The sequence below is a fragment of the Wyeomyia smithii genome, chromosome 2 (genome assembly GCF_029784165.1).
Source record: "Wyeomyia smithii strain HCP4-BCI-WySm-NY-G18 chromosome 2, ASM2978416v1, whole genome shotgun sequence".
Taxonomy (NCBI): Eukaryota; Metazoa; Arthropoda; class Insecta; order Diptera; family Culicidae; genus Wyeomyia; species Wyeomyia smithii.
In genome coordinates, this window is record NC_073695.1 from 199,175,964 (window position 1) to 199,203,512 (window position 27,549).

At 38.9% G+C, this 27,549-nt stretch overlaps 1 protein-coding gene across 5 annotated transcripts in view; it reads left to right on the plus strand.

The window, feature by feature from the left end:
* The window catches only part of LOC129721523 (dnaJ homolog subfamily B member 6-B), a 173,272-nt gene that overhangs the window by 9,210 nt on the left and 136,513 nt on the right, over window positions 1-27,549 (plus strand). The window contains exons 1-2 of one of the 5 annotated variants that reach the window (XM_055674198.1): window positions 7,678-7,891; window positions 9,239-9,880. The exons of 1 other annotated variant lie outside the window; for it this stretch is intronic. The gene's annotated coding sequence lies outside the window, so the exon portion shown is untranslated. Of the gene's footprint in view, window positions 1-7,677; window positions 7,937-9,238; window positions 9,881-27,549 lie in introns of those variants that run through there. 3 more of the 5 variants (XM_055674201.1, XM_055674195.1, XM_055674197.1) reach the window with 3 other exon arrangements.

Genomic DNA, 27,549 nt, shown 5'->3' on the forward strand with positions numbered 1-27,549 from the left:
TTGTCAATAAATTTTTATTTTATTGATGTAACTAGGCTAGACTATTGTTTCTTGTTAATCGAAACGAAGACGAAAATTGATCACTAAGATTTAACCGATAATGCATTTGAAAACAAATAAATGAATCATTTCAGATGAAATGAAAAATGGATTCCAGAGATAAAATGTATCAAACCTCGGGCGTATTGGATTGCAAGATAATTAAACTAATCATCGAGGTGTTGTGTTGTGCTATGGTAGCAGCAATTAAGAACAAGTAGCTTTCTGGTGAATGAAAAAAAAAACTTTCTTCGTTCCCATCGATTTCGATTGGCGTAAGGGCAGCTTATGATTCGCCTGTTTACCCATAAATGGCTCAATTGAAGCTGTTTTTCAACACGCTCAGTACGGTGGTGATGGCAAATACGGTTTGTGATGATGATCACGTCCTAGGATCCACTTCACAATCAGTGAATTATTTCTTCAGGTTTACCGGGTTGCAACTAATGGTTATGAATGAACAAGAGAGTGGTGGTTGAAATAAGGAAAATAGTGTGCACCAAACTGTCTTTTTATGGAAGACAATCAATGGTTAAAATCGTTGACGAGAAGTGTAAAGAGAGCTATTAGTTGGAAAGTTGTAATAAAATGATTTGTATAAAAATAATAAAAATATTTTTCAAACTTCGAAATCATTTTCGGAATTTGTTTATCACACACAATCCATTGTTTCTATTTATGCGAGAATGCAAACATTTATTTTAATGTTCACTGTATCACTTTTAGATTATCATAGGTTTTCCCTCGTGCTTGAGAGTACCGTGCCGAGGGTAATTGACATTGGCAGGTCAAGTGTGGCATGATAAGAATTCCGTGTTAAACGATGCAATATAGCAGGGGGTACTTTTTGCTCCACGAAGCTCTTGGAAGTGTTTCGCGTCGATGCACCGTCTAGTAAACGAACTGAAAATCCCTGAAATATAGTACCAGGGTGGCGAAAACCTGGGAAAATCAGGGAGTGTCTGGAATTTTTTTTCTTCGATCTGGAAACCAAGGAATATCAGGGGAAAGTGAAGACCAATCAGGGAAAAAAATCTAATCGAGACGCGATCCTTTTTTTAAACAGCTCTTTAGCGCTACAGAGGATTTATTTTCAGAATAAAAGGCTAATGCGGGACTATTGCTCTACTATTGAACACTTTTTTAATAAGCATTTCGGAGTTGCGTTCATCTACGCTGCATTTTTTGGTAGTGGAAGCTGAAAAATATCAGAGAAATTAATGTTATATTTCAAAGAATATGAGGGAATGAATTTCGAGGCTTTTTCGCCACCCAAGGTGTGGTTTTTGCATCCCCAATATAGTGGATATTTTTTGACGTAGAACTACGTTTTTCTTTAGCCTACCACATAGGGATGTAAATAGGAAAACTATTACGAAAAGGGGACGAAAAATGTCCCTTTTTAAATGCTTATAAATCGGTTTGTTTTCAACCGATTTCCTTGATTCTTGCAGCAATTGATTTGAAAATTGTACACGCATCTACTCAAATGTAGAAAAGTGTTGATTGATTATGCGAACTATTGTACTATTGAAAATTGTCAAGCCTTGTTGAAACGAAAATAACGTCCTCTGATTGGTCGCTTGCTGCCTTTCCTTAAAAAAGTCGACAGAATAGTATAACTAGTTAGCCGCGAATTGCGGTAGTAGCAGCAGCGGGTTACGCCAGTAAACAAATCACATAACGTATCTGAGCAGCAGCGAGGTAACACCAATCGTCTCGAGATGCCAGTTAAGGGCTTCGGTATTCTTCCCGCGATAAAGTTTTGCTTTATCTTGGCAACAACACATTCTGTGCTGAATCCAAGAAAACACAATCTGTCACGGGCGTCTTATTTACTGAATGCGAAAACAGCTTTTACAGATTTTGAACAGCAAAATGACTTTTTCAAGGCAAATAAACAAGTAATTGAAGGTTAATATTTTTTTGCAGGCATTCTGTGCTAAGTTCTAGCAATCAAATTCTGTCGCGATCAAAAATTTACTTTATTGATTTACCCATTGGGGCAGCACAAAAGCTGCTATCAACATAACCGATTTTGAACAACAAACTGTCCTTGTTCTGTTAGAACACCTTTGTTAAATGGTGATTAATTCGACTTTACAGAAATAAATTGAAGTCGATTCAATCAATCAACATGAACAGAATTTCGTCGTCTCCCAGCTGCTCAGTTGCAACATGATGCAACACGTAACAGCGAGCAAACGAAATCGCTTGATGTTACAAACCGCAACACGATACGGGTTAAAATCGTTGCGTGTGTGAGAGCACCATCGGTATTTATTCGTTGTATACAAAAATCAAATGCGAATTGTGGAATAATTCATCTAAAGAACATTAGAGAATGGTAAACCTGAACAGAAAGGCGTGGCATATTTCGTAGCAACCTTTGGCTACAAAAGAGTGTTTTTGGTAAAATCAGCTACATTCATTAGTCGGAAGGTAAGCTGGCTGGACAGTCCACAACGTTGACAGTAGTAACAGCGGATTGCAGCGGGTTGCGCCTGTGGCTGACTTTAAATCAAACAAATCACTTGGCCTGTGGTTGGTCACCGTGTCTCAGGAGCAGAGCGGTTCTTCTCACTTCTCAGCGTGTGTCGTCAGACTGCCGTTATTCCCCCACTACTGAGGCAGGTTAAGACAATAAACAAGTATTTTAAGGTTAATCAATTTTTGACATCTCAAGTGAGCAATCTGTGCTGGATACTAGAGATGCTCGGGTACGGGTATTTTTACCCGTTACCCGTACCCGACCCGTACCCGACGGGTTCGGGTCGGGTTTCGGGTAACGCCAAAAAATATTTTTCGGGTACGGGTAATTTAAAAACCAAGGCTTCGGGTTCGGGTCGGGTACGGGTTTGAAAAATTCTCAACTAGTCGGGTACGGGTCGGGTACGGGTAATTCGATTTTCGTGCCATATGAGAATTTAATTATTAACTTTCCTAGCCTAGGTGGTTTAGCATAGTCTTGGTCTGGGAGGGAGAAACGGATACGACGCAGCACAAAGTTGCATCGGTAACGGTATCATTGATTTCTATAGAAGAATGATTGCATTTTTCTTGACCGTGGACTTATTCGAAAAATACTTATTATGTTACTATAACTCCATCACAAGTAAAGAAAATAGTATGCTGGGCTTTGCTAAGCGGTTCAGCCACAATTTTCAAGACCCGTACACTATCAAACTATTGTATATTACATATGTTAGACCTATTGTAGAATATTGTAATCTCATATGGATCAGTCCAAAAACAATTCCTTCTTTACGCGCTTCGCAACTTGAATTGGACTGCATTTCCTCTGCCATCGTATGAAGCTCGTTGCATGCTCATTAATCTCCAAACACTTAAACAACGCCGCGAATTTGCAATGCTATTCTTCGTCAATGACATTATTCGTATCAAATCGTATAGACTCATCTGCATTACTATCACAACTCAGCTTTAATAAACCTTCACGGCATCTTAGAACGAGAAATTTTTTTTCAGAAAACATTGCAGAACTAATTATGCAAAAAATGGACCCATAAATCGAATGATGTGTCAGTATAATGTACATTGTAAAACCGTTGGCATAACAATTAAAAAAAAAAGAAACAAATTAAAAACTGTCTGAAATACACTAGATATATCGTACCGTAACAAGAACATTGTAAACACTATAAATAATAACTTTAATGAAATATTTATGTAGTCTACGTTTGCTTGACGAAATGAATATACAATTAAAAATAAAAATAAAATAACATCCACACAAGCAATGAAATTAACAATATTTTCTGAAACATAATATTTCTGTCCTTTGGTTAGCTAGGAGTTTTGAAAGTTTTCCGATTTTTTTAAAAGCATTTTTGTTGTTTAAACGTGTAAGCAATGTTTGCAAATAAACTCTTTTCGGCAGACCTCCTACGTAATTATTACTCGGGTATCAAAAAAAAGTCGTTTGGTAACAGTTTCGAACTATACACTTTATCACGGTTGAGTCTCCTGATTGCTACGATGTGCACTTAAAACTCGTCGCTTAATTTAAACTCTACCAGTCATGCATTTTTCACCATTCTCTGTGTTGTGCTAGTAGGGTAAATTAACAAAATAGAAATTTTCAGCAGTTTATATGAATCATACGTATGCATACAAAATAAATAATTGAAATCCCTAATAAATTTTAATATGAGGAAACTAACGGAACCCAAATTCTCCGTACATAGTTATGAATAGATATTTTGCTGCGTGATAAAAATGATCAAATTTTTCAACATCAGACGAGCGGACGTTCTCAGTGATAGATGCTACGCTGGATTCTGGGAGCACCAATACTTCGCCTGGAGCTCTGGTTCATTAACATTCGTTCACATGAATCAGTGTCTTTATTCCCCCACTGTTGAGGCAGCACAAAGCAAGCGTTTGGAGACTATATGCCTTATTAATGAAACACTTACAACAATGGTTGTTAATAGTGTGCGTAGTTCTACGTCAGTTATGCGGTCGTGTCTTGGATGCAACCTCCTACTTTTTCATAGAAATTGTGTTATTTTGTAAGTCATTAAATTTTTTTAGTAAGGCTCGTTGTTTGTTTAGAAAGTACGAAAATTTGACGCTTTTTTTTAAAATGATTTTAGGTTTTGGAAAAACAAAATTTTGCAGAGCTAGTTATTTTAACAAATTCTCAAGATTGTAGTCACAGACAACACATACACAAACATCTACAATCGGTAAACATTGCAATGTACTTTAAGGAAGTATCCTTATAAGTGGCTTAAAAAAGGTGGTTTCTCATTTATTTCGAGGTGCAAAAAACGACAGAAATAATCTTTTGCATTCAAGGGGGCAAATTTATACGATGTTGTTCTGATTTTTACATTCATTCTCTCTGTGCACAGTGGGGAATCGGTGGCCACCCGCCTGAAAATTTTTTTTTACGTCAGCTGTTTCATAATATTTTTCCATTGTTGCTATAACATTCAAGAACTTTAATCCAAAATTTGGGTGCAATATCATAAGATCTGATTTTTTTTATGACTTTTCAAAGTTTGGCATACTGACGTTTTTTAACATATGTTTAAAAAAAAAATCATTACTTTAAAACGCTCCGCAGCTTCAATGATAGCTTGGATTATTTTGGCGTCAAAGAAAAAGTTGATTTGTAGTTAGTGTGTATTACCTATTTTGTTTTAATTTAAAAAAAACCTTTTTTTTGCAAAATTTGGTTGATTTGAGGGGTTGTGCCAAAGCTATGCAATTTGTTTCTGTGAGGAGGACGCCCTGTGGCGTTGCATGTGGTTGAAGATTAAATTCTATTTAATTAAAAAAGTAAGGGTAAAAGTGCCAAAATCAATAAGAATTAAGTTACGTGCTTTATGGACGGCCTCAAATCAAAAATGGAATAGATATTGGTGTTCAGCACCCCAAAATTAAGTAAGTACCATATTTTTGTCGCATTTATCCACACTTTTTTTGCTTAGCCAGCCTTTGTATTAATTTGCCTTACTGTACAATGCTCCGCGGTTTCCCTGACAGATATGAAGAAAGCCCGGTAAAAATTCCAATTAACTCAAAACGGTTGCAGGAAGAACTATTCACTTTCACATTAGAAAAAGATAACACGATGTCATTCCCTTGGTGCAAAGACTGCCGACTACTGTCAGAATAGGTATTGGCCGATCTCTCGTTGAGTGAGAATGGGCAATTTCTGCTCCGATCTTACCGATTATCGACACTAAGAAAACACCTAGGTTTGAAATGTTAAAAATTAAATTCTCATAATGCACGAAAATCGAATAACCCGTACCCGACCAATTGAGAATTTTACAAACCCGTACCCGACCCGAACCCGAAGCCTTGGTTTTTAAATTACCCGTACCCGACCCGAACCCGTAAAATATTTTTTGGCGTTACCCGAAACCCGACCGAACCCGTCGGGTACGGGTTTCGGGTAAAAATACCCGTACCCGACCATCTCTACAGTGTACATGGAGGGTCTGGTTTTCTTTCTACATACGATTCCCTCCCTCTTTAAAGTCTTGCACATGTATGTCTTCGAACAACACCGAACTTTCTGCTGGCTTCCGCTGACTTACCGAAACCTTTGTTGTTGATTATGTGTAGCAGGGATGTTACGGATGTGATTTTTTAGACATCTGTAGATGCGGATGTGGATGCGGATATGTGATTACGGATGCAGATGTAGATGAGGAAGTCAATTTTCATGCGGATGCAGATATTCGTATCATTCCTTGTGTTTTATTTTGCTTATTTCCCATGATCATGTCCCCCCACAGTGCAAAAGTTTTACAAGCGAGCAGCAAATACACCAGGAAATTTTTTCTACAAAATTTTACGATGCGGATGCGACTGCTGATATTCCGCAGTTACGGATATCCGTGGCATCCCTAATGTGTAGATAGCTGAACGTTTTCTTATTTATTAGTATTTCTGCCATGGAAGCCAGGATATGGTATACTGTGAATACCGGTATACTTTCACTCTTTAAATGATCCACTGCGTAGGTACTTTTTTTTCACGATCTTTGTTTGCTTGGAAGAATTGTGAAATGTGGGAGCGCAGTTCCTATTGTTTCGACGGCATTTTGAACACAACTGAACATGTTAGAGAGAAATAGAGTGTGTAACATTTTTCTGGAGGGGGTAAGGATTTGACCTAACCTAAGTTGATATTTTTGGCGAATGTTATTGTTCTTATAGAAAATTATTGAAACCATTCTCATTTTTAGTGGACACCCGTTAGTTAGAGAACCGGTGATTAATTTTTCACTAAACGAATCTATCAGATTTAATAATGGTTAACGTGACAGTATTAATAATCTGATAGATTGACGATCAGAGCAGGTGTGCCGACAAGTTCAATCATACAAACAATATCGCACGTTTAGCCTGGGGGCTTTTAGCGGTCTCGATCAACTATATTAGTTGAGAATTCGTTATCGATATTGTTTTTTGGCACATTTTGCATGTGCAGGATAAGTACAAGGATACACCGTGCCCCAGTGCTGAGTCGAGAAAATTTCCAGCTCGAAAAGATTCACGACTCGATCGGGAATCGAACCCGATATCACAACCGTGTGGAAGAGCTAGTCGACATTGCTAACCACAGAGCCACGGGGACCAGTTCAATCATACGCCTAGTACTATTTCATGTGCGTTGACAGTTTAAAAGTTTTAATATCTGAATCATACGATACTAGTAGAACGTCCGTCCACAACTTACGGTTTTCTTACTTTCGTATTTCGTGATATGGAGCAAATATGTATAGCTCAAACGGAAGTAATGATATTAGCTGGAATATTATGATGGTTCTTGTACAGTGGCGATAACGAGTGATAATGGCACATTATTGATATTTCTTCTGCATCTATCACTATCTATCTCACGGTATTTGGTACTGATATTATTGCAAATATACAATTCAATTAAAAAGTGACATGACCTAAATGAAATTTTCGCTGCCCAAAATTATTACAGGTATCATAGTCATTGTAATCATCAAAGGGTTGATGCAACCAACAGCCAGAAATTGTAAGAAGGCCGCTCTCTCTGCTCGTTGTGCGCTCACGGGCTGACATGGTGGTACAACGAGCACAACGATACCGCACCATTACCAAAGCAATTTTCAGTGTGCCTCGAGCTTCAGTGTTGGCAAGCCGATCCGCGACCGAATCAGTTGATTGCAGTACACAGCCCGGTGAACACGTTCCCGTTGTGTATTTTGATTCCTCCTGTGTATACTGTTGTCCGTGTGTGATTTACTATACAGATAGGCTTGTCGCGTTAGTTGGCCGTTTCTTTATCGATCTGAGCCAGCAACAACAGCCACCCGCATACATAATCGGCACCGGTAGGTGATCTGAGTATAGTGACAGACAATTGAGCTTGTTTCTGGGTAAGCAGTATTCTACCAGCTGGTTTTGTTAGGTTCAGATGTGTGTCGATGGATGAACAATCTACGAAACACGGTAGAAAACATAATAACAACATTGCACCAACATCTACTTTTTTTGTCAAAATGACAACACTGATGTTCTACCGCGACCTTTAAGAACGAATTAGTCTCAACCAAACAGAAACGTGCTTAGTTGTAGTATGGATGAACAATGTCGCAAAAATTGGCGAGCGTACCAGTTTTTTTTTTGGTTCAAGGCTGACTAATTGAGTTGTGTTAATGTTCTATGAAAAATGGGCCAATGACATTTATGTCATGTTTGGGAAAAATTATGTTATGTTATGTTTGGGAAAAAAATTTTTTTTTTTAAACTTTTGTTAAAATTGCGAAAGTTCTCTAAAAAGCTGGACTTTTGAATGTCGTCAGCTGCGCGACGTTTACGAAATGTCATGGTATCGTTATAAATATAAAGTTCAACATGTTACAATGCATAACTTTTTGGCAAGGCCAATGAATGTTAGTTATGGTATTTCAAGTTTTTAATTGTGTGAAAATGAAAAACTGCACAATTGTACGGTCCTACTTTAACAATTTAGTTATATCGTCGCTCAAAAACTGTTTCGAGTTCAGAAGTGTTTAAACTACAACAGAGGCTTCTTGAAAATTTGAACCTAAATATTCCTGATGCTTAATTGCCAGCTTGTAACATATTTTTGCAAAACATAAAGAAAAAACAGACTGGAAAATCTCAGTTTTTATGTTTTTATTTTGGTCAGTTTTTTACTCTAATTACTCCCCCGTGTGTTGATACAATTTTTTTACCAATGTTGAAACCAGATATCAAAATAAAAAACAACTAATCAGAATAATACCTCATAACTTCTCATAAAGTATTACTTTTTTTACTTGGAACGAACATCATCAACTCTCAGCTGATTTTGACAGGTCTTCCATAAGTTCTGAAATGTTTAGTACGTTGTTTTATCATTTATACTAACATCTCCACATAACCTCCAAGACCGGGTTTGACATACGGAAAAAGGTTGTTCCCTGGCATTGCTGTGCATATATGGCATCGCTATGACAGAGAGATTTCCGGATGCCATCTGGAGTTGGTTGACACGAGAGCTCAGTCGAAGGGAGGTGTGATATTGCGCATGCCTCCTCTGGAGAGTTACTATTATATCTCACGTACCTACTCACGTAAACGAGGGAAGATTTCAGAGCCAAAGCGATCGCGCACGTTACGAGTAGACGGAAAGAATAGTTGCATTACAAAATTTTCTTCCCGTTTCATTCCAGTCCAGTTCCGGCAGTGTTTCATGTGGCAGAAGCTGAAAGTACCTTAGATTTCCGGAAAGTCATTCGCCCCAATTGACTGGCGTTCAGTGCAATTGGTCGACGGTGAAGTCAACGCGCCCCAAGCTCTCAAGGAATCGGCAGCCTGTGAAGAAAAGCGGAATTGTGGCAGCTTTCAGGTGGTTCAACAAAACGAAAATCGATTTCTTGCGGTGGTTCGCGGGAAAATAAACAAGTGTTGTGCGGAACAGTTCAAATTGCGTAGGTAACAGGCGGAGTAAAAAATTGCGATAATTCGCAGTGTCTCCCGTATAGAGGTTGCGGTTCTAGAGTTGAAGGCTTCATGGTTTTCTGGTTTGAATGTGCTTCGGAAAGAGGAATAGTGTTTGGTTACGATTTGGCACAGCAGTTCTGTGTTTTGAGAAAAAAAAGTGAATGAAGAGAGTGATTGGGCATTAAACCCGTCAGAAGTGTAATAATTAGATTTTCGAAACATCCTCCAGCCAAGTGATTTCTGGGTGTTTTAGCAGTAATAGTTGAAATAATAAGTGCATCGTCAGCGTCGGTAAAGTGACAGCCGTAACAGAACTGCCACAACAGCAAAACAAGCTGCGGAAATAGCTCTCATCGTGACCTTCTACACAAGTAAGTGTTGATTCACCTCCTTCGTATAGTCAGTAAATGTGGTGTAGTAATAAGCGAGCAAAACCATCGATAAGATTACGAGGCTCAAAACAGAAAGTTCTCAATCGTTCCAACGTTTATGGCAATGTGTTGCAGTTCAGTATGATTTTGCATGTGGCAAATCAGTGAAATCATCATACTTTTCTATGAAACTTGGAGTGATGACGCCTGTCTGAGCATTGTGAAGCGTGTGATGCAAATTTTTTTAGCCCTCCACTGTCAAGGTTTTACGTAGGATTGCGGCAAGTGGTACGACAGTTAAGAGTATGAAATTTATTTTGGAAAATTAACTGAAAACATTAGTTGTCACAAAAAAAAAAACAAATTACAGTTTGATTTAAAAAATTGTTAATTTTTGTTTATGCTATTTAAAGCTTATTATTCTGTTATTTTCTTGAGATGTCCGAGTTCTTTCACAGCTGAAAAACATTTGGCGACGGATTTGTAATAGGAGCATTTTGTTGGGGTTGAAATTTTGCAAATTTGGTGTAGCGGGTTACATTAGCGAAAAGTCATCATCGATAATTTTCCACGGAAAAAAATAACCCAACTAAACTTCGTCTATTTGTTCGGCATTGCCCAATTCAGTATAACTTAATTTAAAAAGCCTATACCGTAGAGTCGAAGTTCTCATATTTTCAGCATTCTAGTAATTTTTTTTAACTTTTAATATTGGAAGTTTTAATCTTTAGCTTGAAAACGCTGACGAATTAGAATGTTTTATTGAATTTTTTTTACACGGTCACATGTAAAAATCCTAAAAATAGGGTGAAATATTTATTTTAATTCAGATTGATAGCGGAAAATATATGCTAGTCTTTCTTATTAAATTTGTCACTATCGAAAATGGATTGCGCCTTCAAATATTTCTATTATTTATAGGTTCTGTAATCTACCAGTGGTTAGCTTATGTATACTAATTTTCAAAGCGACGCTAATGTTTTAAAGCAGTAAAATTTACGAAGATGATGATAACAAAATTATACCAACGGTCAAACGGTATAAGAGCCAGAAATAGCCGATTTCGTACATTCACAGGCACAAGACTCGGAAAAAAGGTAATAGGGAATCACCTGTAAAAACATATCCTCATGTTCCCATCATCCCATAACACATGCATGCTTTCACGTGTGATGTATTACGTTTATTTCGAGTCTTGTTCCTTTGAAAATTCGGAGTTGGCCATTTCCGCCTCCTATACACCTTAAACGCAATTTTATATTTTTTTCTTGAGATCAGAAAACCACTATGCTTCAGAACTGAGAATATAATTGCATTCGTTGCCATGCTGATAGCACTCAATCGATTTTTTACCGTTACTTAAAGCTGCTCTTTAGGGAAAAAATCACTTGTTATTTTACTGCAAATTCCATAGAGAAATTTTTTTTTTAGTTTTTTTAGATGAGTTATTTGCCATACCCGGTAGTAAAACTACCATGCAAAATTTCAAGTCAATTGGACTTTAGGAAGTAGTGCCACAAAACGGTCAAAGTTTCACTTTTTTTATCAATAAAAAATACAGACTCATGAAATTATTAAAATTATTAAATTTTTCAAGCCAAACGTATTGGAAATTCATAAAACATCAAGATCTGGTGTTGCAATAACATCAGATATCAACGTTTCATACATTTCTAGAACGTTTGGTATTAGAAAAAAAAACGATATCGGAAATTTCATGAACAATCTGTACTTTTTTTATCGGTCAAAAAGTATATCTTTGATCGCTTCAAAGCATGACTTTCCGAAATCCGATTGCAAAAACTAAGTTAAATCGATTCAGACCTTTGCCAGGAACTTGTAATACAAAAGTCCCCGCACGCATACGTGCGGAGAAATTAATGACCACTAGGAACCAAGTCTGTTGCTAGATAGATTTTTTACACAAATTCTACTTAATTCTAACCTACTGGAAAACTGGATAGGAACAAAACTCTTTTCCAAGTTTTCTCCATGTCCTTTTCTAGCCTTTTAATTCTTGGCGCGATAGGGAACACTTTAAGTCACTAAGAAATCGTGTGTGTCTTGAGCTGCCCGACAGGTCAGACGTATTTTCGGTTGCTTGTGAACTGGTCTTTGACTGCCTATAGCTTCCAAGTTTGTGTTTTGCCAGTGTGTCTTTTAAAGATTACCTGGAAGTTAATTTACATCAGTCTTTCTCAAGACTACCTATTTCTTTTTTTCTCAATACTTGCAATTTGATATTATTTTTGAACTTTTTTCGTATCACCTGAAATGGCAGGACGAAAAAAGAAACCACGCATCGCTACGGGGAGGAAAAGAGAGGCATCTCTTTCTGAAACTAGCTTATGCAGTGAAAATTTATATGATATTCTGCCTGAGCAAGAAGCCGGCGAAATTGAAATGTTCGAAAGTAAAACTATTCAAAGTGAAATTTCTGTAAAAAAGGAGAAAGTTCCACCTATTGTGGTAACTATTGCTTCTGAATTTAATATTTTCAAAAGAGAACTTTCTACGTTTCTCTCCGATGTCAAAGTTACTTATCAAATTGGCCGAAGAGGCGAATGCCGTTTACTGGCCCATACATTAAAGGATTGGAATCGTCTTATTCAGTATTTAACTGAAAAGATGTATAAATTTTTTACATATGATACGAAGAGCGCCAAGCCGTTCAAGGTCGTATTGAAAGGTCTCACCAACGATCAAACCGTTGATAAGATCAAAATTACTTTGACAGAATTACTTGGTATAGCCCCTACCCAAGTAATTCTGATGAAACAAAAATCACGAGACGAAAACAGTCAGCGAACTGGAATTTCCCTTGTAAATTATTTAATTCATTTTAACCGCAGTGAGGTTAATAACTTAAATTTTTTTGAAAAAGCACATGCTTTATATAACGTGCGTGTAAAATGGGAATTATATCGAAAGTTTGGCGGAGGTGAAAAGCATATCACCCAATGCCGTGTTTGCCAACGTTATGGCCATGGTTTAAAGTTTTGTAACATGGACCAAAAATGGGGTCTCCTACGAAAGGCAGAAAATCGAAAGGCAGAATCACGAAAAGCGGAATCACGAAATGCAGAATTACGAAAGGCAGAATATTTCATAAGGCAGAATAACGAATGGCAGAATCACAAAGAGCACGTATGGCAGAATCAAAAAATGGTCTATTTTCTTTTAAACAACACACACTCGCGGCCTTTGGCCGACTCTATTGTCCAAGTGTATGCTGTCCTTACTCGCTACCGCTCGTTAGGACTCAACTAAGGGAAAGAAAACCTGTTTGAATAATCCTAGAAAACCAATAGATCAGTTGTTTGTATGCGAGATGCCGCCGCTTCCGACGGCGGGTCGGCGGCCGGCTCGAACCGCGGAAACCACGGCGGCTTTGTGCCGCCTCGGTTCCTTGCCCTCGATTATGCGTCTTCGCCGCATGAATTGTTTTATGTTAATTATAACCATCAAGCCGTTGAGTCTAGTGTAAGTTATACCTAACAACGAAAGATTACTCTCCGCGATGCCATGAGAGTCTTTAGGACCTGAGCCTAACCAGTTTGCGCGTTTCGGATCTGATAATTAGGCTTGAACTGCACCTCCCATCAAAACTGGTCATTGCTGTGTGACCAGTTATGATGTCTGGTTACCAAATAATATCAAATAATAAATGTAGAGTAGCAGCTTTGATACCGTGACCAGGATTCGCACCAATTTTCCATCACGCACTTGGCTATAGTGAGTCAGGTTCTGCTATCAGTGATTATGCCTTTCGTGCCCTTCGAAATTCTGCCTTTTGAAATATTCTGCCTTGTGTGTACGGTCATAGAGTTCTGCCTTTCATGATTCTGCCTTTCGTGCTTCTGCCTTTCGTGGTTCTGCCTTCTGTGGCGAACCCCAAAAATGCCTCATTTGTGGAGACTCTTCTCACAAAAAGGACACATGTCCTGTGAAAGAGAGTAAAAATTTTCGCTGTGCGAATTGTAACGGCAACCATATGTCGAATTTTTATCAATGCCCAGCCCGTTTAGCAATTGTTAAGGCAAGGCAAGGTAAACAAAATTCAAAACAAACTTCAAAACAAAATTCTCCAAGCGTACCAGTGACGCATAGTTTACCTACTCTTTTGCATACCCGTTTAACTTATGCACAGGTTACAGGTAGTTCGAACATTATACCGCCTAGTGTTGGTAGTTCGAAAATGACCGTTAATATGGGTAAGCAAAACACGCTAGAAAATAATTGTACACCTATTACTCCAGCTAATATTGCTGCTGAAAATATTTTTCCTAATGTCAACTGCCTGGGGCCTATACGGCAGGTAAAATTTCTTTTTTGCAACAGGCAATGTTCGATCTTATGAACGCCATGTTGCAGGCAAAATCAATGTTAGAAGCCATTCAAATAGGCACAAATTTAACTATTAAAATTGTTTCTAATTCAAAATTTAGCAATGATTTTAAATAAAACAATTAAAATATTAAATTGGAATGCTCGCTCATTGAAGGCCAATGAGAATGAGCTTTTTAATTTTTTAACAGTAAATAATGTGCATATTGCAATTATTACTGAAACATTTTTGAAACCTAACATTAAATTAAAATATGATCCCAATTACGTAGTTCATAGATATGATAGGATTCAGGGTTCCGGCGGTGGAGTTGCAATTGCTATTCATCGCCGAATCAAACATCGTGCTCTTCCCCATCTTGAGACGAAAGTTATTGAAACTTTGGGAATTGAAGTTCAAACTGAACTTGGGATTTTATTTATTGCCGCAGCATATTTACCATTTCAATGCACACGCGAGCACAAAAATTATTTTAAAGGTGATTTACAAAAACTCACCAGAAATCGTTCGAAATTTTTTATAATCGGCGATTTTAACGCTAAGCATCGTTCATGGAATAATTCTCAAAGTAATTCCAATGGCAAAATTTTATTCAATGATTGTTCTTCAGGATACTATTCTATTTTGTCTCCGAATAGTCCTACATGCTTTTCTTCTGTAAGAAACCCTTCAACAATTGATTTGGTGCTAACAGATCAAAGTCACGTATGTAGTGATTTGATCACACATGCTGACTTTGATTCTGACCATCTTCCAATAACTTTTTCTTTATCACATGAATCAGTTTTAAACCCTGTGAGCTCTGTTTTTAATTATAACAAGGCTAATTGGGAAAGATACAAAACTCATATTGAGAGAAATTTCAATAATGAGCTTGATTTGCAAAACGAAGTGAATATTGATTCCGCTTTGGAAGCATTAAAATGTGCAATTGTTGATGCCAGGAATTACTCTGTTCCAAAGGCTCGAGTGAAATTTGATTCACCAATAATTGACGAAAATCTTCAACTTCTAATTCGTTTGAAAAATGTCCGCAGATGTCAATATCAACGTTCTCGTGACCCTGTTTTTAAAACTATTTATAAAGATTTACAGAAAGAGATCAAACATAGATTTACTCTTCTGAGAAATCAAAATTTTGAGACTAAAGTTGGAAAATTGAAACCATATTCAAAACCTTTTTGGAAGCTGTCGAAGATTCTTAAGAAACCTTCAAAGCCTATTCCAGTTTTAAAAGATGGTGAACGTTTTCTTGTATCCAATGAACAAAAGGCTTAAAGACTTGCTCAGCAGTTTGAGAGTGTTCATAACTCAAATTTGAATTTTGTGAGTCCAATTGAAAATGAAGTCACACGTCAATTTGATTTAATTTCTACCCAGAATTTTTTACCTGCAGAAATAATTGAAACTAACTTGAATGAGATTCAATCAATTATTAAAAATTTCAAAAATATGAAAGCACCTGGTGAGGATGGAATCTTTAATATACTAATCAAACATCACCCTGAGAGCACAATGGAATTTTTAGTGAAAATTTTCAATTGCTGCTTCAAAATTGCATATTTTCCCAAATTATGGAAAAATGCAAAAAATACTCCAATTTTAAAACCGAATAAGAATCCAGCTGAAGTTTCAAGTTATCGACCAATCAGTTTGCTTTCTTCAATAAGTAAACTGTTTGAGAGAATTATTCTTAACAGAATGATGTCACACATCAACGAAAATTCAATTTTTGCAAATGAACAGTTTGGATTTCGCCATGGGCATTCCACAACTCATCAATTGCTCAGAGTTACTAATATGATACGAGCTAACAAATCTGAAGGTTATTCCACTGGAGCTGCTCTTTTAGACATAGAAAAAGCATTCGACAGTGTTTGGCATAAAGGTTTGATTGCGAAATTGCAAACTTTTAATTTTCCAATTTTCCTAATCAAAATTTTGAAAAATTATCTTACTGATCGAACTCTGCAGGTTGTCTATCAGAATTCCAAATCTGATAGATTTCCTGTCAGAGCAGGTGTACGTCAAGGTTCAGTCTTGGGTCCAGTCCTGTACAACATATTCACTTCAGATCTTCCTGATTTGCCTCCAGGATGCACAAAGTCATTGTTCTGCGATGACACAAGCATTTCCGTAAAAGGAAAAAGCCTTCGTGTCATATGCAGTCGATTGCAGAAAAGTTTAGATATTTTTTCTTCCTACTTGCAAAAGTGGAAAATCTCTCCCAATGCTTCTAAAACTCAAATGATAATTTTTCCTCATAAGCCTAGGGCTTCTTTCCTCAAGCCAAACAATAATCACGTTGTCAAGATGAATGGGGTTATTTTAAGTTGGTCCGACAAGGTTAAGTACTTGGGACTAATTTATGATAAAAAACTTATTTTCAAAGAGCACATTGAGAGTATACAAGCCAAGTGCATCAAATATACGAGATGTTTATATCCTCTTATTAACAGGAATTCTAAACTTTGTTTAAAGAACAAACTTTTGATTTACAAACAAATTTTTAGACCAGCAATGCTTTATGCTGTACCGATCTGGTCAAGTTGCTGTTCAACAAGGAAGAAAACGCTCCAAAGGATTCAGAATAAAATTCTGAAAATGATTTTGAAGCGTCCTCCTTGGTTTGGTACACTCGAATTACATAGACTTACTGGTGTTGAACCATTAGAAGCTATGTCAAATGAAATTATTAACAGTTTTCGACAAAAATCGTTGCAATCCTCAATTGCTACGATAAGCTCTCTTTATAGCCAATAAGTTAGCAATTAAGTTAGTTGTAAGTTTACTTCCCCTTTTCTGACAAGTAGGTTTAAATCCCTACGAATGACAAGTCCTAATTGCGAAAGCAAACAAATCCTAACAATTAAAATTACAAATTTCTAACAGTGTTGAGAAGTCACCATTTGTGATTGGACACACATACTCATTATTTACTAATATTTATCATAAATTTTTGTTTTACTCTGTATGCCTGAAGGGCACTGGGTACTGAAATGCCACTGCGACATTCTTGCTGATTGTCTTTTGTGGCGGGCCCCGATTGCTGTGCACAGGTTACGGATAGCTCGTACTCATTGATGGAGTAGAACTGTTTTGTTGTAAACCTGTACCCCGATTAGGTACAACATAGTTGATGAAACTAATGACCTGCTTGGGATTGGAGCTCCATACTTGGTATGGAGTTAAAAGGTAACTTCCTAAGAAGTTGTACCTAGAGGAAGCAAGAGCTTCGCAAGAGCAAAGCAAATGCTCTGAACTCTCTGGTTCAGATTTGCAGAATCGGCAGGTGTCGTTCAACACTACGCCGATTTTCTTTAAATGATAAAAAGCGGGACAGTGTCCGGTGAGGAGTCCCGTGATTATCCGTAGGTCACTACGATTTAGACTAAGTAGCTTTCTGGCGGTTCCAGGGTTCGGATAGATAAACTGTTTAGCTTGTCTACAGCCCTGTGCCTGTTGCCATTGGGATACTATTTCTAGCCCTTCCCAAGTTAGTAGTTCGCTTTTGATAGCGGAAATGGACGTGCCCAGAAACGGCTCGGGGCCAATAAACCGCTGAGCTGATCCCTGTCTTGCTAGGTAATCAGCGTGTTCATTACCCTCGACTCCGCAGTGTCCGGGCACCCAAAACAGAAAAACTGAATTCTGTCGGGAAAGTTCCCGTAGAGTTTCAATGCATTCCCAAACAAGTTTGGAAGCGCATTTGACGGACTTAAGTGCTAGTAGTGCTGCTTGACTGTCCGAGAATATACCGATTTTCGCATGTCTGTAGTTGCGTTGCAGACATATTTTTGCGCAGATATATATGGCATATACCTCTGCTTGAAAAACGGTGGGCCATTTTCCCAGGGAAAACGTTTCCCTGATACCGGGTCCGTATATACCAGATCCCGTAAGGGATCCCATTTTCGAGCCGTCCGTATAAAAACTGACGATGCCAGGTGGAAGATTAGGCCCTCCATTGTTCCACATAGAGCGGTTTGTTTCAATCACTCTATATGGAATATCCATGTTGGTCCTAACGTCCATCCAGTCGGAGACTGTGGTTAATAGCGGAGTTAGTTTGAACTCCCTAAGTATGCGAAGGTGGCCGATTTGGTCCCCTTCAAGTATAGTTTTCCTCCTTTGCAACCTTAGAGCGCCAAGCTCTGCTTCCTTTTTCACATGAAGATGTAGAGGTAGTAGGCAAAGCATAGCTTCCATGGCTGCAGTTGGAGTTGTTCGCATAGCGCCGGTAACCGAAAGACATGCAAGTCTTTGAACTTTTTTGAGTTTGGCTTGCGCAGTCACTTCGTTCACCTTAGGCCACCACACTAGGGCAGCATAGGTGATTCTTGGTCGGGCAATGGTCTTGTAAGACCAGAGTGCCAAGTCTGGTTTCAGTCCCCAGGTCTTACCGAACAGAGTTCTGCAGGCCCAGATCGCTGAGATCGCTTTCTTAGCGGCATGATCCAGTTGTGCAGACCAGTTCAGTTTCTTGTCCAGAATAATTCCGAGATATTTGACTTCATTGCTGAAGCCCAGTCTAACTCCATTCAGTATTGGAGGAGTGATGGAGATCGTCCTTCGTCTGCCGAATGGAATTAGGACTGTTTTTAAGGGGTTTATGTTTAGACCCTCCTGTAAACACCATGACATGGTGGTATTCAGAGCCGTTTGCATTCGGCTCGACAGAGTTGCGTCATCTTTACCTCTGACGATGAGGACGATGTCATCGGCGTATCCAATGACCTCGTAACCAAGCTGTGAAAGCTTGTTGAGAAGTGCGTCGACAACTAGTGACCATAACAAGGGCGAGATAACTCCTCCTTGCGGGCATCCCTTGATCACTGACATTGTTACAGACGAATCTCCCAAGGTTGCTGTGATCACTCTGCTAGAGAGCATTGCGTGTATCCAGCTCCTTGAAGTGTGGTCGATTCCCTTATGAGAAAGAGCCGTATCAATTGATGCAAAGGACGTGTTATCGAAGGCCCCTTCAATATCAAGAAAGGCACATAGCGCCGTCTCCTGATAACTCAGGGACTTTTCAATCAACGTCACTAAGCTGTGAAGAGCAGTTTCTGTTGACTTGCCGCATTGATAGGCATGTTGGTTCCTGTTCAGCGGGGAGTCTTTAAGAAACTCATCACGGATATATTTATCCATTATTTTCTCCATCAGCTTGAGAAGTGATGAAGTCAGACTTATGGGCCTGAAAGTTTTAGGTAGGGTTTTGTCCTTTCTTCCAACTTTGGGGATAAACACTACCTTCACCTTCAGCCAGTTATCCGGAATATGGCCCAGGATAAAGCTGGCTCTGAAGAGGTTGATGAGTTCGGACATGATAACTGCTGCCGATTTTTGTAGAAAGATGGGTAGTATGCCGTCTGGACCTGGAGACTTTATAGGGTCGAATGAGCTTAGAGCCCAGCCTATTGAAGCCTTCGTGAACAGTCGACGGGCCAGCAGGATGGACTCCCGAGACGCCATATGTCTCGAATTGTCCTGTCGCGACCCATCACTATTCAGTTTTTCGGTCTCTGTCGATCCAGGAAAGTGGGTGTTCATAAGAACCTCCAGCGTTTCCTTGGTAGTGACAGTGAGGCATCCATCCTCTTTCCTCACTTGTCCTAAACCTTTAGTATGGTCTTTGAACATCGCCTTTTGGAGCCGCGTAGCTTCCGGCAGAGTTTGGATTTTTTCACAGAAACTAACTTTGGATTTCCGTTTAGCCTTGCGTAGCTCGGTGTTGTACTTAGTGAGGGACGCCCTGTAGTCGTCCCAGTTAGACGTGACTTTTGCCCTGTTGAACAACCGCCTAGTTTCCCGACGAAGGTCACTAAGTTGATCATTCCACCAGGGTACGTCACGGCATACTGACCGCTGTGTTAGTGGACAGTCAGCGTCGAAAGCATCCATGATTCTGTTTTGTAGATCATTTGCTGCCGAATTCAGGTCAACTGAATTTCGAATGTTGCTGTAACTGAAAGTTCGTGAATCGATCATGTGTTCCTTAAAGGATTCCCAATCTGTATTCTTAGGATTTCTGAACAGCTCTCTTTTCAGAGGGTTAGCCTCTATATTAAAAACGATTTATCATAAATACTTAAGCTACTAACAAATCCCCCCTTTAAAAAAAAAGTCACTAAGAAAGGAAAACATTATCGCTATTCTTTTTTCTGCTGCCTACTTATTTCGCTACCGTCGTTGTTTCTAATAGGAAACAAGGTGTGTAGTATCAGCACTTCTTTCGAGCGAAGGAATACTTCTCGAAAAAAATCCCCATGCGCCAATTGAAAATTGCGATAATTGAAAAAATTAATTTCCATGGGTTGTCATGCGGTAAACAACAACTCGAATATTGTTCTCGAATTGACCATTGACTAAAATACGCAACGATTTATTTAAACAGCATGAGCGGTGCTCGGTAATCGGTACCGTTAATAATTGCAGGAGAACACTTAATTTTTGGCGCTGTTCTCTCTCTTCAATTTTCTTCCGTACTCATAACCCTACTACAACGCAAACCATACTTAGAATGAGTGAAGTTTCAAAGTGAGTGACGTGATCTACTGATTTTTTATGCCCTTTTTCATATATGATAGTCATTTATTTAGGTTACTCTCTCTCTCAATTTATCCCTGAATAGTCTTCAAATTTACATTTCTTTTAGTAAATTTTCTACCGGCCTTTTTAACATTGAGACGAGATCATTAAATTACACTTAAGCAAAAAAACATGATTAATAAAAAATAAGACAGCAGAGTTCAGAGCATCGAGTTTGTCACAAACATATAGTCTTCTTTACTTAATCTAATAATCACCTTTACATTGTATAAAACATGCATTTATTATGTTTGTTCAGAAATTACTGAGGTAATTCTGAATAGATTTCTTTTCATCGAAATGTTGAATATACTGAATGTATAATAACAAATTAGTTTTCTGTACAATTGATCAGAATATGACCACGTGGTTTAAAAAACGGCTTGATTACTTTTACACCAACTTTAGGTTACTATTTAGTCTCTGTTTCTCCCGATTTTTTGTTACTAATTAGTCAGTTTTTCCCCGTGGTTCTGTTGTTAGCGATGTCGGTCGGCTAGCTCTCCCACACGGTTGTGATATCGGGTTCGATTCCCGATCAGGTCGAGGAACTTTTCGAGCTGGAAATATTCTCGACTCAGCACTGGGGCACGGTGTATCGTTGTACTTATCCTACAACATGCAAAATGTGCCGAAAACAATATCGATAACGAATTCTCTCAACTAATCTAGTTGATCGAGACCGCATTAGCCCCCAGGCTAGCGTGCGATATTGTTATTGTAGTCAGTTTTTCCATCAACTCAGTCACCAAAATCACTATTTTTGACATCGTTGACCGCTACCTGCCCTGATAACGAAGATGTTTGGACTAGTTCGATTAAACCCTGGGTACAATGGCCCCGGTCTTCCTTAAAAAATATTTTTCTTCCGTTTCGTGCTTTTTATTGTATATCCCCGTTTTAAACAAGCGTTACTCATGCATGTGATCATCGCGGCAATTTGTGCGGTGTATTACGAAATACCGTCCCAAATCTGGCCGGTTTTGCCTAAACAGCCTCCTACAGCAAAAATTCTGCCTCGCAGTGTCGTTCAGAGCTAGGCCGAGTAGAGACGAATCAAGTCGATTCTTGAAGTACAAGTAGCACAACAATGTAATTGACTAAAACTACACAGTTTTTTTTCGCGATCGTACACCGATTAGTTGTTGGTGAACGCCGTGTAAATGTGTCGGTATGGTGGATAGTGAAGTGTTGCGGGTGTGCACTCGCCAAATAAAGAGTTAAATTGATTTACAGCGGCATGTCGATCGAATAAAACATTGTAATGAGCATTTAATAGTCGACACAGACGATTTACTTTCCAGGACACGGTTGCAGGATCTTCGACCCCTCGGAGTGGCGATCACTTCACTGTGTAGTTCTCATTACGCATGCATGCACAGAGTTGTCTGCCTGCTGCGTTCACCGGTGGACGTGAGAGGAATTTGACAATTGTATTCCGTCTACCTCGTCGTGGCACAGACAGCGAATTGTTGCTGTCGCCTGATGTATAATGAATGTTAGTATGTATCTTCTTTTCTCCCGGCACCAGAGCACGATCATAAATATAAATATAGTTTGCAACAACGTGCCGGGGCCGGAATGAACAGGTTTCAGGAGACATTGCCGAAGCTACGCCGGCCGGTTGTATTATGTCATGCATTTTGCGATAGAACATTGTAGTTGGATGTACCAGTTCTGTAAAACACTTGTTCATTCAGAATGGGTTCCCCGAAAATCGAACTAGCAAATTGGCTCATGATGTTTTGTCATTTCGTTACAAAATAAATTGTTCATGCACCGGACGAAAAGCACTACATGAGATGAAATGTGTTTGGCCTACTAATGAAAAAAAACATAATTTTCACATAAAATCTATTTTGCTTCTAAACTTATTCTTCGGTGATTCGTGAAAATGGATCTACAACTACACTCCTATGTCCAATAGGCAACCGGCGGAGTCGTTCGTAGTGCCTAAAAACAATAAGCCGTTGAAGTGTAGGTCAGTATTTTTTGGGATTCGAAAGGCATATTATTCATCGATTACCTAAAACATAACCAAAAAAAAAAAACAAAAAAAAACAATATTTAATATTAGATTCATTGTATGTTGAAATCAAAGTGAAACGGCGAAAAAAGTGCTATTTTACTAAGACAACGCTCCCGCTCATTCTGCTCGCGATACGACCAATAATTTGAAGAAATTGAGCTACGAACTAGACCTTCACCCTCCGTATTTGCCAGATTTAGTCGCAAACGATTATTACCTGTTTTCCAGGTTGAAAACGTGGCAACGATTCGCATGTAGAAGTAGATTTGGAAACAAGCGACTGTTCCGAAGGGCTTGATGCGCAACACTACAAAACTGTCACAAATAAGTTGCACAAACAATATTAATTTAAGATCCACCGATAAATAACAACAAGATCCAACTGTCAAGGGCACGAACAAAATGGCCAAACATATAATTTCTTTTCAATATTTCCGGACTAAAAAAGACCTCGTAAATCCTTCAACTCATCGCATTTATACGTCCACGATTGTATGTAACAACCTGCAATTTCATGGACGAGAACCGAACGGGGGGCATCAAGCCGAATAAGACATTTTCATATGACATCATAACTGAGAATAAACTGTCGCTCAATCCGGCAGCTGCCGCCGATGGGAACGGGATTAAATTCAGCCCACCAGAACAGAAGAGTAGTCAGAATAACCTCCTGCAGGCCCAAGTGACTTGAAAATAAATGACTGCGCGCCAATGATTCGTTCGAGTTGCTCTACCTTGTGGGGGAGTTTCGACGAAAGAGAAAGAAAAAAAATGAACCGAATCCACCGATCGCAGTCGACCTCGCGTGATCTCGTAATATCCATTTTCGGTTCAACCCAAAAGCACAGGAGAACGGAAACGGCCGACACAATAAGCAGAAGAGTTCACGGACAATGGCCACCTCGATTTTCACCAATTGATCAGCATTCAGTATTATCACGGTTCAATGAAGCTGTATCGATCGTACGAATCGGCGAGGGTTGACTCGCGACGAATGCGATGGCCGCCCTCTCGCTCCGGTATGATAATTAGAATTAATGGCCCATTAAAAAACGAACTGAGTCTGCTCAACTGCACATTGCTGAATATATACAAATCCGATGTGTCAGCTGCACTTGAAGTGCGTTCCCGTTCAGTGAAGTTGTTCTGTATATTGTGGTGATGAATAAACGATAAACGTTTATGATAAATGATGAAGTAGGTGAATTTATAGTCACATTTAAAAAAAACGATCTAGACCTTCAGGCATGTTTGTTTACCATAGTATCTACTAGCTTAAGCGTAAAATTAACCCTGTGTCACGAATCTACACAGTGGCAGATAACAATCGTCTATCTGTTTGGCAGTTTTAAATCACTTTTCTTGGTTGAGTGAAAATAGCGTAGTGTAATGATGCACGTCAAAGTTAGTATTCACCTTGACAGAGACAGTTCATTGTTAGCAAATGAGAAATGATTGCTCACGCGCGCGTTTGACTGTGTATGCGTTTACATCTTTTACCGCAACACGTTGCTATTTCTCACGCTATTTACCAACAGTCGCCGGTTGCTTGAGGTGAAAGACTGTTCCACTAATCGATCGATTTGTAGTACTCTCACAAGTGGGACTGATTGAATTATTCTCCTGCTTCCACCGGTTCGTTTAACTAACTATTTCTGTTTTCGGTTGTAGGGCAATATAAGAAATTCGTGATTAATTTCGAGAGGTTCATTATCATAATTTGACTAGGAGTTTGTGTTGCCATGCCATCCGGCAGTCAAAGCGGCTCCGTGTCGCTTGTGGTAGCTGGAAACGTGTGGGAAATCTTGAACACGCAGCTGGTTGGAACCTTTTATTCAGCGTGCAGCACAACACCAGCTCTGCCTGCACTGGCTGTAGCGAAGAACGACTGACTTGAATTTAGGAGAAACCGGTTTTGCTTGAATATTTAGCAAAATTATTCCCCCCGGCAGCTTAATGAAGGTGGGCTGAATGGGGATGATGTTTTGCTTTGAAAAGCTGCAATAAATGTGGTATTAAAATCGTATTTCCGACTAGAGACTCCGGTGAAGCCTTATTAGGGTCACCATTTTTTAATTGGTTCCAGTACTACGATGGCAATAATATTGCAATATTATGTTGATTTCATATTATTCGAGCTCGTAGGTTTACGGTAATGTAATAGTAATAAAGTGTGTAGAGTAGGCTGTCCCAAAAAAAAATCGATGTTGAAAAAGTCAAGGTGCTCAGCCCCAAATTGAAAGATTATGTTATTTATAGCATTTTTGTAGAACATTTCGACTTTCTAAAAGGTCGTTTTCAGGTTGCCCAAACGTGATTTATGAAAAAATGACTTTTTCAAGCTACAAAAGCAATCTTTTGCACTTTTTTCAAATATGTTCAATTCCTACATTTTCCATATATTTTTTTATTTTTGTGAGGTTGTTTTTGAATATTTTGCATGGTTTGGTTCAGCATCGCGTTCAATTATTTGACTCATAGAGCCCACTGAACATCACAAAAAAGTGAATTTTCCTTATAATTTTCAGATAAAACCCTTCAAAACACATATAAAAAAATTTTTTGATCAAGAACTGAAATTTTTACTGCAAAGCGGAATTTAAGACGAAAATTTACATGAAAAAAGATCCTTGATATCTTATCGGGGGGCTGAGATTTCGGCATGTGATGGAAAACTATGCATTTTGTCAAAAATGCCACTAAAGCTCAGTGTTTCGACGTAGAATACGTCTTACGGCAACATATACAGGGACCCAACTTCAATACAGGGATCCAATTTCAAAACCGAAAGCATCGAGAGCGTCACGAAAATTTTCCAATTTCAAACGTTTTAAACTCAGTCAGTTTCCAACCGATTTCTATCATTTTTGCAGCAATCGTTTGGAAAATCATTTAAGCACCCGTCCAAATGCAGAAAATTGTAATCTGATTGTTCGAACTGATGTACTATTGAAAATTGTTGAACATTGTCGAAACTCAAATATCGACTTTTGATTTTCGCTTGCTGCCTTTCCCTATAAAGGACGACAGAATGGAGTACCTAGTTAGCTGGGCAAGCACTCTTTGGGCTATATAAGAGACTGTTTCTCCCCAAGCAAATCAGTTTACTAGCAGCAGGCAGCAGCAGCGGACATCAACACCGATGGCAGTAGGCGAAGGCAGCGTGGATCAGCAGTGGGCAACAGCAGCGGTGGTAGTGGTTAGCTGTAGTTCCTACTTCTTTCAGTTCGGCCTCCCTTCGATCTGAGTTGGACCCCACTATCGGTAATGCAATTCAGATATCGTTGGGTGAATACAACCCGAAACTGAAAAAGACTCGCACCGCCAGGTGGTTTGAGAAGCCACCATCGTCCAGCGTATGTATATAGGGTGTGTACACATAACGTGTGTGAATATCTATAGCGTGTGTGGTTAACGTGCGTGGCTTGCTATATAGCGTGAGTGGCTTGCTATATAGCGTGTGTGGCTTGTCATATAGCGTGTATGGTTTGCTATAGAGCGTGCGTGGCTTGCTATATAGCGTGTGTGGCTAGCGTGCGTGGCTTGCTATATAGCGTGTAACTAGCGTGTGTGGCTTGCTATATAGCGTGTGGCTAGCGTGCGTGGCCTGCTATAGAGCGTGTGCAGCTTGCTATATAGCGTGTGCGGCTTGCTATAAAGCGTGTGTGGCTTGTTATATACCGTGTGTGGCTAGCGTGCGTGGCTTGCTATATAGCGAGCGTGGCTTGCTTATAGCGTGTGGCTAGCGTGCGTGGCTTGCTATATAACGTGTTTGGCTTGCTATATAGCATGTGTGGCTCGCTATATAGCGTGTGCGGCTTGCTATAAAGCGTGTGTGGGTTGCTATATAGCGAGCGTGGCTTGCTATATAGCGTGTGGCTAGTGTGCGTGGCTTGCTATATACGTGTGTGGCTTGCTGTACAGCGTGCGTGGTTAGCTGTACAGCGTTTGTGTATGTTTATAGCGAGACAGCTATATAGCGTGTGTGTATGTTTATAGAGTGTATGCATATCTGTAGTGCGTGTATGGCTTGCTATATAGCGTGCGTGGTTTGCTATATAGCGTGTGAATGTCTAGCGTGTCTGTGTATGTCTATAGCGTGTGACTTGCTATATAGCGTACACGTGGCATGCTATATAGCGTGCGTGGCTAGTAGTATAACGATTAAAATTTTCATATATAATTGCAATTAAATCACCTCTACAGAATTTAATTATCACTGTAAATCATTCAGAACTAAGTAAAAAATTTGCCATGTTGAAAACAATTATTCAGTTGTCAATAAACGGCATTGACAAACACAATTAACCTTTTTTGACCGATTTGTGTATTTTAAAACCTATTCCAAGAAACACATTGACATAAGACAGGCTGTCGTATTCTACGTTAACTCTGCGTTCGTGTCTAATAAACAACCTCTTGAACTATTATTTTGCCGTTTGTGCGTATAATTTCCTAAATAGTGATTCAAATGTGGATTATAGCCATAAGGTATGTTCGGGGAAGTTTCAGGATATTCAATAATGCATCTTTTAATGTAGAAAGAAGGGTGATCAACCCACCAATAAGTGAGATAAAAAATTTACTTTTTAATCACAATGAGATAGACGCAAGGTGTCTTCGACAAAGTTTTAGGTTATCTTAAAACAAGAAACTTTACCGAAGACATCATGTTTCTATCTCTTACATATTACGAGC